General features: G+C 39.1%; 1 long non-coding RNA gene across 1 annotated transcript; it reads right to left on the minus strand.

The window, feature by feature from the left end:
- Positions 1–221: 221 nt before the first annotated feature.
- On the minus strand, positions 222–1,465 carry LOC136701572 (uncharacterized). The gene is made up of 3 exons (XR_010803821.1): positions 1,357–1,465; positions 1,163–1,248; positions 222–522 (listed from the first exon to the last, which is right to left on the minus strand). It is a non-coding gene; the product is annotated as an uncharacterized lncRNA (long non-coding RNA).
- Between the last annotated feature and the right edge of the window lie 9,650 nt (positions 1,466–11,115).

The raw sequence follows: 11,115 nt of genomic DNA on the forward strand, positions 1-11,115 counted from the left end.
TGAAAGATGACTATAGGCCCTGGCCCCAGCCTGACCTTCATCAAGATTAAGCCGTTACAGAAGATGAATAAATGATTGATTGGTTGATTCAAACTTCAGTTATTTCATAATAATAATAATAATAATAATAATAACAATAATAATAATAATAATAATAATAATTATTATTATTATTATTATTATTATTATTATTATTATTATTTGGGCGGCACGGTGGCGCAGTCACACATCTCCAGGGACCTGGAGGTTGTGGGTTCGATTCCCACTCTGGGTGACTGTCTGTGAGGAGTTGGTGTGTTCTCCCCGTGTCCCCGTGGGTTTCCTCCAGGTGCTCCAGTTTCCTCCCACAGTCCAAAAAAACACACGTTGGTAGGTGGATTGGCGACTCAAAAGTGTCCGGAGGTGTGAATGTGTGTGTGTGTGTCTGTGTTGCCCTATGAAGGACTGGCGCACCCTCCAGGGTGTATTCCCGCCTTGCGCCCATTGATTCCAGGTAGGCTCTGGACCCACCGCGACCCTAAACTGGATAAGAGGTTACAGATAATGATTATTATTATTTTCCATTTTCAAAGTTATGAACTTTGTTGAAATATGGACTTTATCTCTGGTAGCAAACATTTATGTTAAAAAATTAAATCTTAAGGCCACTGTTGTACAATTAAATATAGATTTACACTGTTTTTACTGTAAGAAATTAAAAATAAACCAGTAGTATACCTTTGTTTTTGACAGTGCACTCTAATTCATTCCTAATTCAAGGGAAAGAGGCATTTTACGTACCCCAGTGACGTATAGGTTAGTAGAGTTCAGTACCCTGCTCTACCACCCCCGAGGCTATATTTGTACATGAGGGTACATCAATATATATATATATAATACAATTCAAGGTGACTAATATTGTACTCGGGCCATAATGCAAACCATTTCCCAAACAGAACAAATATCTCCTGATGAAAACAATATGGTTGTATTCTTTCATGTTGCCTAACCTCTTCTAGCAGTTTGTGTATGTGTACCTGCCTCGCGGCTCATTAACAGATCCAGCTTGGGCGAAGTGAAATCGACATCTTTGCATAATACCAAGGTCAGTGTAAATTCAATTAAACCCAGAACACTTCCCAGATGCAGAGAAATTTGCATTCACTTGCGCAGCATGACTTACCACACTAAAGCGTATTTACTCTCGTCCTAATCTCCTAAACAGACATCAGCGTACCTGGTTCTGCTAGAGTTGCTTGGCACTGGGCGCTGGAACAAGATCAGGAGAAAAATAAACGAGTGGGGACCCCGCCACTTGAAGCCTCCAAAACAAACAGCCCCAAAAAATGCTGCATCTGGTAAGAATATCGGACGTACCTCTGCCTTCTTTCTTCCCATGTCTCTCACCCTCTCTCGCTTTCCATCGACCTGGACTGTTTTCTGCTAACACGAATGTAAACCAATCAAATCTCTCAGAGGCTTTCATCAACCTACACAAACAAAGACAAATGAATTACAGGAATACAAGTGCAGAGGGTCTGCTTTTTGATTTGCTTCTTTTAGATTGAGAAATCTGCTAACGATTACTCTTGGAAGAGGAGTCTGAACAAACACACTAATCAAGAATTTTTTCTTTTATTTTCAAGGCCTCACACCAAACACTGAGAGGAAAACAACAGAATTGTATACGGTGACCCTTCACTCAGAGAAAAGTGACTGAACATTGTCAGAAAAAGAAATTTCCAGGATGCTCTAAATGGGAAAATGTGTCAATTTAGGGCATGCGTAAGCATATCTCTGCAACCCTGAACTAGACAAGTAGTTACAGACAAAGAACAAATAAGCATATCTTCAAAACAGGGCTGCTATACAAAACAACACAATCATAATGAGAAAGTAGATATGTTCAAATATGTAGCAGGGCTGATATCCGAGTATTCCAAAAAAAAAAAATCTCCAGTGGCAACAGACCATTTACTCATTCTTTCATTAATTTTCTGTAACTACATCATCTTTTACCCTGGCATCACTGAGTACAAGGCAGAAACAATCCCTGGATAGATCACTAGTCCCCTGCAGGGCAACAGATCACTTGCACTGTATCATTATCTTGCAGCTGGCTCATGTTAGGAGCTGTGCATGCACAATTTCTGAGTAAGAGAAAACAGGTATATTGGAAGTTTTTGCCATAGCACCCTTCTATAATCCAATCAGTTCCTAACCTGATATATTAGCACATTAACCTGATAATTTAGCAAGGCCATTATAAACTTTAAAAGAAAGAAATCTGTTTAGAGCTGTGGCCTGAAACAATCGCAGTTTGTTACCCATGGCTGGACCTGGAATGTTGCTCTGAACAAAAGTACAGCCTAGGATCTGACATTAATCATATCATTATTGAGGCCAGAACTGACCTGTGTCTGAAGCTAATTTGAACATGCTGTACAAGGGATGTCTCCAAATCTAGGAAATATTACCAGACTATAATCACTCATGAATATAATAACATTAACTTTATTATAGCCCATGTTAAATTACTGCATATTGGCAAAAATGTAGTTATTAGATATCTGATAAACATAGTGCCTTAACTATTTCCTCACAAACATGGCTGCCTCGCATACCCTGCATCCATTTGGGGCATGGTTGTGTTCGTCCTCAGAAAGAAAAAAACGCTACATATACACAAGGTGCAGTACACGTGTAAATGGTAGGGGGCAGTGTAGGCGATAATCAGCATCACAATGGAACAATGTTTTGAAGTAAGACTGTGTCAGAGCCAAGTCCGCAATTACCCACATCTTTCTCTGGTCTGCCCTCTAGTGTAAGCCACCAGTTACAAGCGTAGCACATTGGCTATTAGTGAACAGTTACGTTCAGGATGCAGATGTTTGTCTACACGAATGCATGGCCAAACAGCAAGTATATCTCTAGCCCTAGTACTGAATTCAGTTAAGTCCATCATGTCAGATCCTTTTTTAATGAATTAAAATGTAAAATTAAAAGAAAGTAAAATAAACTAAAGCTGAAGAAAAGCACATTAAAATGTGTCACAGACTAAAATTAAAGAAGAGAGAATGCTGGGTATAACCAGTTCAAATGAGAAACCGACTTTGGGAAACCGCATGTGAAATGTGAACTAAATCTGAGCCCAATGAATATTTGAGAAATGACAACTGGACCCAGCCAAACCCAAGCCATTGGGTCCCACAGGATTTTTCATGTATAACCTCTGGAGTAGTTATTTTGTGTTAGGGGTACACTTACTCCTACACTGTGATGTGACTCTGGGGTCACATAAGGTTGAAGCCAGGTCCAATCTTATTGGCCATCCGCTTTCCCGAGCCCACAGCAAAGAGGAAATACTTTAAAAAGAGAAAGGGCAGCATGTGTTTTTGTTTAGCTCCAAAACTGGGCACTACACATGTGGAACTTTACAAAAGGTTCTGGAAGTAGACTACAGAGGTCAGCCTCTGTTTATCGCACTCTATCAGACAGGACATCCTGAAGAGGTGGGGTGACTGATGGAACGTACCTGGACCTCTGTCCTGCCTCTAAGGGCCAGGCCAACTGCCAAGCCCACTGCTCTTCTAAGTGTGAACCTCCTGCCAACAGCACAGGTTTCAGGAGCTGTAAATCCAACGCCTGTCTGACTATACAAAAAGAGCAGAGCTGTGGAGGAGTGACCTGACTCTATCAGCAATGTCAGGCCACTGTGTAAATTATCCAACAAGGAATGCATTAAAGTCTTGAACCGGGCATTACTCAGAAAAGAAAAAAATAAAAATTTGTCAAAGCTTTCAAAGTAAAATCTATATGTTTTGACGTATATCAAATTCCTCTGAAGGCAAATCCTAATATCAATTTCCTCTAGATTTCCTCTATAACTTATCCTCTTTGTAGTTTACCAACGGTAGTCCATTAGTTGCTCTGAATTTTTTGTTTGCCTTATTTTTCCCTGCTTTTAAATAGTCATTACAACTACAGGACCACCACAGACCAGATATGATCTGGGTGGGGAATCATTCTCAGTGCTGCAGTGAAACTGACCGAATATGTATTGTGCTGTTGAAAGTGGATTAGACACAGCAGTGGTGCTGGAGTTTTTAAACACTCTCCACTCACTGTTTCTTAGTGAGTACCTACCTCATTAGTATACTTTGTAGATGTAAAGTCAGGGACATTAGGTCATCTGGTGCTGCACAGATTGTGTTTGACATCTTCCAGTCCTTCATCAATGATCACAGGATGCAGCTGGCTGGAAATCTTTCATGGGTGAGCTGTTCTAAAGATGTGATTATTGTCCACACTTGGCCTGGAGCCTCCCCTACAAGAAACTGATATTCAGTATAACATCATTATATTGAGTGTGGTGATCCTTAAATACAGGATTCATTTACATGTTAATGCTATTTGAAGCCAGGGTCAGCATCTTCAAAGTATTTACACTTGAGTCAAAATTTGTGTTACATCTCAATGTATTCAACATACATTTCTGTGATGATAATATATCCTCTGAATATCTCTGCAGAATTCCTAATATCATAAAGTAGAGCTGAACTTGATGTGATAAAATTGTCACAAAGAGAGTTGTGCTAATATCTTGGATATAAGTTGGTACTCTAAAAGGTGTACCAGAAACAAACCATAACACAAGAAAATGGCAGGGCCTTCAAAATAGTCTAGTCTGAAGGAATAATTACACACCCCTAATGGAATTTTGCATCAGTGTCTATGATTAACGTTCCAATTTGACAGCTCTTAAGACAGAACAGAGATATAACCCCCATCTCCCATCACCCCCTGACCCCTTAACACTCATGCTGTGTTCATGAGCATCACAACTGGGAAGTTTCCAAAGTGTCAAGTGTCAAAGTGAGAAGAAACTCTCTAACTCCTAATTCCCACAAGTAGATGGAGCTGAACTTGTATGACATACCTTCCACAAAGAAAAGCTTACTTCTAAAGTTGTAATAGCAAAAGAAGTAGCAGCATATTCTTAAGCTTTTTATAAAGGTTAATGTTTCTCTGTGTACTGACCAAAACACTAACCTGCTTTGAAAATCCACTGATTTCTAATCTGAAAGTTATAAGTTACTGTGATAATTTTGAGGTGGGATGTACAAGGTTAAGGTGTGAAATTCCCAGTTGTGATCACCTCCACATCAAGATCACACTCCATATAGGAGATCATGTATTAACAATGTGTACACAACCACGCACCCAGTGAGTTTGTCCCACATTTGCTGAAGTAACAACCTCCATCGCTCCAGAGAAACCAGTTCCATTGATCCAAAGCCCTGTGTTCAGTACCCCACTAGTCTATACTTAACACTGGACATGGTGATATTAGGCTCCTGTGCCAATGCTCCAGACAATCCCATTGTATTTTAAGCTTCCCTTTTGAGATTAGGGAAGCTGTGTGTTTACAGTCGAAGGCTTGTGTTAGAAATGGGTGCACCATTAAGTAGCTATGTTCAGTCATTAAAACATTTGGACACAGTGTACGATGATAATGTCAGCTACTGGTGAGTCTTTGTAATTTTTACATCAGGTTTTTAAAGAAATCTGGCTAAAATTAGATTTGTCCAATGCTACCGTCAACAAGTTCTGACAGCAAAAAACCACAAGGCACATTGTGCTATCTAGCATATTGGCTTTGGGACTGAAGCAGATGCAGAACACATGGGACAAAGTGTGCACATTTTTACTCCCACGATATCTCCCATACACATCGGCATCACTGACACTGAGACTAGGGGTGTCATCATCACGTTTAGCAAGCATTCTTATTTACGACAGTGTATCTTCAGAGCATGCAGAGTTCAAATGTCCTCCTCAACTCCCTCAGTGCTCAGTTAATGCAAACAAAGAGAGATTCTTCACAGAAACAAGCGACTCCTGTTTAATTCACATGACTCATTTTCAAGCTGCATGGCTTCAATCAGCTCATCAAGAGACTGCAGATTGGAGGAGAGCTGCTGCTGACATCTGTCTTCATCATGCTTTGAAAACAATTGATTTGAGGAACAGATCAGAATCTTTTCAAATCCAGCAGTTTGCTACGTAAGTGGTTGACGTAGTAAAAAACACAAGAAATTAGACACCAAAAAATAAATAAATAAATAAAAAAGAGGCACAAAAACAGTAAGTGAAAGCCTAATTTGTAATATGAAGAACAGCAATACACCAGTGACTCAGGCACTGGTGACTCATGGATTTCTAAGCTTTGCTAATGGTTTTCAGCAGCAGAATGAGCTCCAATTTCCAAAGAGTGTAACATAAATATATATTAACTATTAGAGAGGATGTTCTAAATTCCAGGTCCAATGGCATGACCAGTTCTATTACAAAACATGTCCAACCATTTCAAGTTACCCCTTATAATACATGAAATCAGCTATTTTAATGTGCTCCCACTGTGGACAAAGTTGTTTTAATTGGTGCACACAACCTGTATAACCTAGTGTTTACATTATATGATTATACAGAAATACTGTAGTACTCAGTACTCAAAATGGTTCTGCAGGCAGCACTGCCTTTGAGGCAGAAAGAATGTAACTGGTTACTAGCCAACAGGTGGGAATGAACGTGATTGGTTAGCACACATAGGGCAGAGCTTTTCAAATACCATGCCATAAACTGAAAAAAGTTCCACCTAGACCTCCGTAGATCTCTATAAATGTCTTTGGATGCAACGTGTGCAACACAATTCTTTTTAGTTACTGCATATGCAATGTATTTATTACATTTTAATACACATATTACAATACCATTTTGAGGAGTTATTTTTGCACACAACAGTCATGACATTCATCACAGTATGTCAACTTAGAAATGTTAAAATGTCTTAAAAATAAATGTTTTTAATACGGATGTAGAAATGTATATTAATAACAACAGTTTAAACATTAAGCAGCTAGAAACACAAACTCTCAGAATATGTCCACTGTGTGCTGATGCATGTAAAACTGTCTCTCCTTGGCTACAACACTCACTACTCCAATCTGCCTCTGGAAACAACATTAGCGTGACAGTGTCCGTTGGAGGCTTCACAGATTGGGCTTCCAAGGTGATCTTATGCGTAGAAGCAAGTGTCTGCTTTGTCTGCTGAACTGGTGACTTCTACTGAAACACACTCTGTAGAGTGTTGAATCATGCTTCATCATCTGGCAATCTGCCGTACAAATCTGGTTTTGGTGGACGCCAGGAAAATGCTAACATCCTGAATGTAGTTCCACTGAAGGGAAATCAATGCTATAGTATACAAGGACATTATAGAGAATTGTAGTTTAAAAATATCCCATTCCATTTCGTTATGACAAAGACCCTGTGCACAAAGTGAGACCTGGGAAGATAAAAGTTAGTCAGATTTGTTGCAATGAGTATGCACACAAATGTTTTAACTTGTCATTACAAGCTAGTATATTTAAACCGGCACATACTGTATGTCTAGGCCTTCAGCTACAACACTTAACATGCCCAGAGAAATTCAGTTTGGGGAAATATCTCTTAGATGATTAACTCATTTAAATGACTCAGCTATTTGAGATGATACTCATATTAGTGACTGAAATTTTAGTCAGGTTACCACTGAGGATACAACAGGACTCCTGTTCATTAAAACAAGTTTAATACCGTCATTCTGTCATAATTCTCTCATTGCCGAGGCCATATTCACTGTAAAACTCAAACCAAAGCATGCAATGATTAAGGTCCTATAGGAAGGGTTATATATTATGTAGAAGGACAACAAAAAATGGTTCTTCTATTGTTATGATATTAACTTTGTAACAACAGAGGAACTGTTTTGGTGCGATATAGAACCATCTACAGCACATTCTCCATCAATCTAAAGAACCCCTTCTTGATGCAAGGAACCCTTTAATGGTGCAAAAGGTTCTTCAAGTGTTCAGGGTTCTATATAGACGAGCCGTCATTTTTTAAAGGTGTAGGAGTTATCATTTTTATCTGAATTTTAGCGCTCAAGTTATATCCTCATGCTCAAAAGATGTTGAGTGGCCAATTGATCTGCAGTCTGTAGAATCTATAGACTGATTCCTTTGAATATGCACTGGGCATAATCAAATCTTCACTTGAGAGAATAATAAAGAGAAAACAGAGTTAAAAGTGAGGTAAAAGGAAATGAGAATCATTGGGAAGTATGTAGAAAGGCAGGGGAGAGGGTGAGGGAGGAAGAGGGGAAGGACAGGAGAGAGTGAGAGAGAGAGAGAGAGAGAGAGAGAGAGAGAGAGAGAGAGAGAGAGAGAGAGGAAAAGGAGAATGCAGAGTGGAGGGGAGAGAAAGCCTCTGTGTGACCCAAAGTGTCATGCTGAGTTCAGCTGCTCTGCTTCTCAAACCCAAACACACACCACACGAGCACCCAGAACCCAGTGTGTGCGGAAACATCTCCCACAGCCCTCCTAACAACCACCCTGTGTTTACATTTGCATCAGTCACCGTGTGTGTGTGTGTGTGCGCGCGCGCATGTGTACACTCTCTATACTTATCAAAAATGTGAATCACTTTACTATATTTGTGGTGTGTTCTACAAGCCTTCATTGAGATATTAATGACAAGGCAAATGGATGCATCATTTCAGAGAAGGAAGACATGTCCCAAAGAAATAGAAAGGTCTATATTTTGACTTGATATAAAGTTAATTTAGAGTTGTCTCGGCTAAGGGTGAATCCCACTTCTTAATTTTGCTCCTACCCCTACTTTTTGAGTGTTATCTTGCCCCCAGGAACTGAGCTACAAGCAGTTAAAATCTTCCCCTACAAAACAGGCTGACCCTTCAAGAGCATGATACATCACCAGAAAAGAAAGAAGAGCAGCGTTTTGTGCGTTGCTGCCAGTCTACAACAATATCAGAGCTTCTGGACTTTAACTTAGTTAACTTTAGGAACTCATGCCTTTAAAAGTGTTCCATAATCATATATTATCACCCATTTGTAACTCTCTGATATGAAGCTGAATTCAGCTGCTTATTCAGATGCTTTTTGTTCAAAACTCCCCACCTTAACTCCTGCAGTAGCCACAGGAGCTAGAATATAATTATTTCATTTACGAGCTTATGCTTTTTATAAAATAATGGGATGTAATACATTAAAACTACATTAAATTCAGTTAATACACTGGTTATCACAGTTTTTGAAGGGGAAAAAAATTACAATTACCCTGCTGATAATTCACAAGGTGCCCCTAAATAATCTCAGTTCAAAGGGTATATAGCCCTCCACCTTGACCCTACCCTTCTTTGCCAACAAAAACTGAGACATGCTAACAGTTAGGCAAAACGGACTAGTAGGGCTAAGTGGTGAAATGGGATTCACCCTAACCACACTAAGAATATATTAAAGCTCCTGGGTGTATGTAAATTCAATTAATAGTTTCCAGCTCCACTCATATATGGCAGTTCATTGTACTTGATTCCCTGTCAAGACTGGTAACCAAATTCAGCAAGGGTAGTTAGTCCAGGAACAGGTTACTTGGCAACATTATGTTGAAAGTAAAATGTTTGATGGATTTTTATCACATGCAAAAGGGGACACTGCACTGTCTGTTGAAGAAACGTTATGGTCACAACAATTGATTGGGTACCAGTTTAGAATAAGACTACACTTATAAAGTTTCATAAATCGTTTATAATCTGTTTAGTAATGGTTATTAAATATGTTGCTAATGCATTACAAGTCATTGATAACTAGTGGTAGCACATAGACAGAAAGGATAAAAGTGAACATAGACAGAAAGGACAACAATGACCTGTTGTTTGCCAAATAGTGAACTCATATCCATCTATATTCTTAAACCTCAGATCTTGCCAGATACTGACTTTACTTTGTCTTTACCATCAATTGATATTAAGCCAGTTAGCTTTATCACATATTTGTTAATTAGTTTATCCATTTAACCACAGAAACCACCAAAAGCAAGACGAGCTGTTTAACCACCATTTGTTTGAACTGAAAACAATAAAATTGAGCCCTGACTGGTCTATCTGATTTTAAACAAATTTGTCAAATCAATAAATGACAGTACACTTAAATTTGCTATTATGCAGCGTTACAATGTGTCAATGTGTCATGTTCAATGTGAAAGACTAACTTTTTTTTGGTGTTCCCTTTTAAAAATAAGAGAATAGGTTGTATCTGCAGCAAAGCTGGTTTTAGCTTATTGAAATCAGTGATTGGAGGCTCTTGAATCAGCATGAGTGTAACTGAGACCTAAATGCATGGTGAATGCATGTGCACATGTGTGTTTCTGTGTGCGCTTTTGAATGACCTCTGTTCCCTGAAGCCGTATTCCTCTGCTGGCCGGCTGACTGACAGCACTGAGTGGGGGTCCATCTCCTCACACATGGTTCATGTTAGTGAGGGGCAGTGAGGATGAACTGAGCTCTCATATTTAGAGCTTATACAGCACGTATGCAAACACTATGGCACTGTGAGCTGACCCCAGTAGCCCTGTGTGCCCTCAGGCTGGGGTTCAGCTTATTAGCATCACTTGGAGGAAAAACTCAAGTGTGAGAGTGGAGTTCATTATCCACAAAATACAGAGGACAAAAAACTACCACTGTGTCTCAGGTACATAAATACCGTGAAGATGATCATCAATATCCAGAGCAATGTTTATATATTTTGTATTATTTATTATTGTTCATCTAGTCTCAAAACGACCAGGACCCAGAAAAAAAAAAAAAAAAATTAACAACACATTCACACACATTCCCATGCATGCTGGAAGATTTTGCTGTTTGTATATCGTTACATTGAAATGTAACAATCAGGTTCCACTATATGCCAGGACTGTCCATTAGGAATAAAAATGTTTTTACAGTGAGGAAATTTTTGTCCTTGCATTTCACAAAACGTGGACATTGTCCTGAGAAATCAGCCTTGTTTTCTGGAATTCTGTCCTGATATTTCACATAAACTAACACAAACACACATAAAAACCTTGCGAACCTCACAAACAGTAACTGCGGTATGTCTTTGAGCCAAATACTGTATGATTTACTAAGAGAATAAGAGTCCTCAGGTGGAACAAAGGCTTTGTCTGACTGTATACACACCCCACAGAATATGGCTATCACTTTCCGTGCTTTAATGGATGAGCAAATACCAGAGACAC

The sequence above is a fragment of the Hoplias malabaricus genome, chromosome 7 (genome assembly GCF_029633855.1).
Source record: "Hoplias malabaricus isolate fHopMal1 chromosome 7, fHopMal1.hap1, whole genome shotgun sequence".
Lineage (NCBI taxonomy): Eukaryota > Metazoa > Chordata > Actinopteri > Characiformes > Erythrinidae > Hoplias > Hoplias malabaricus.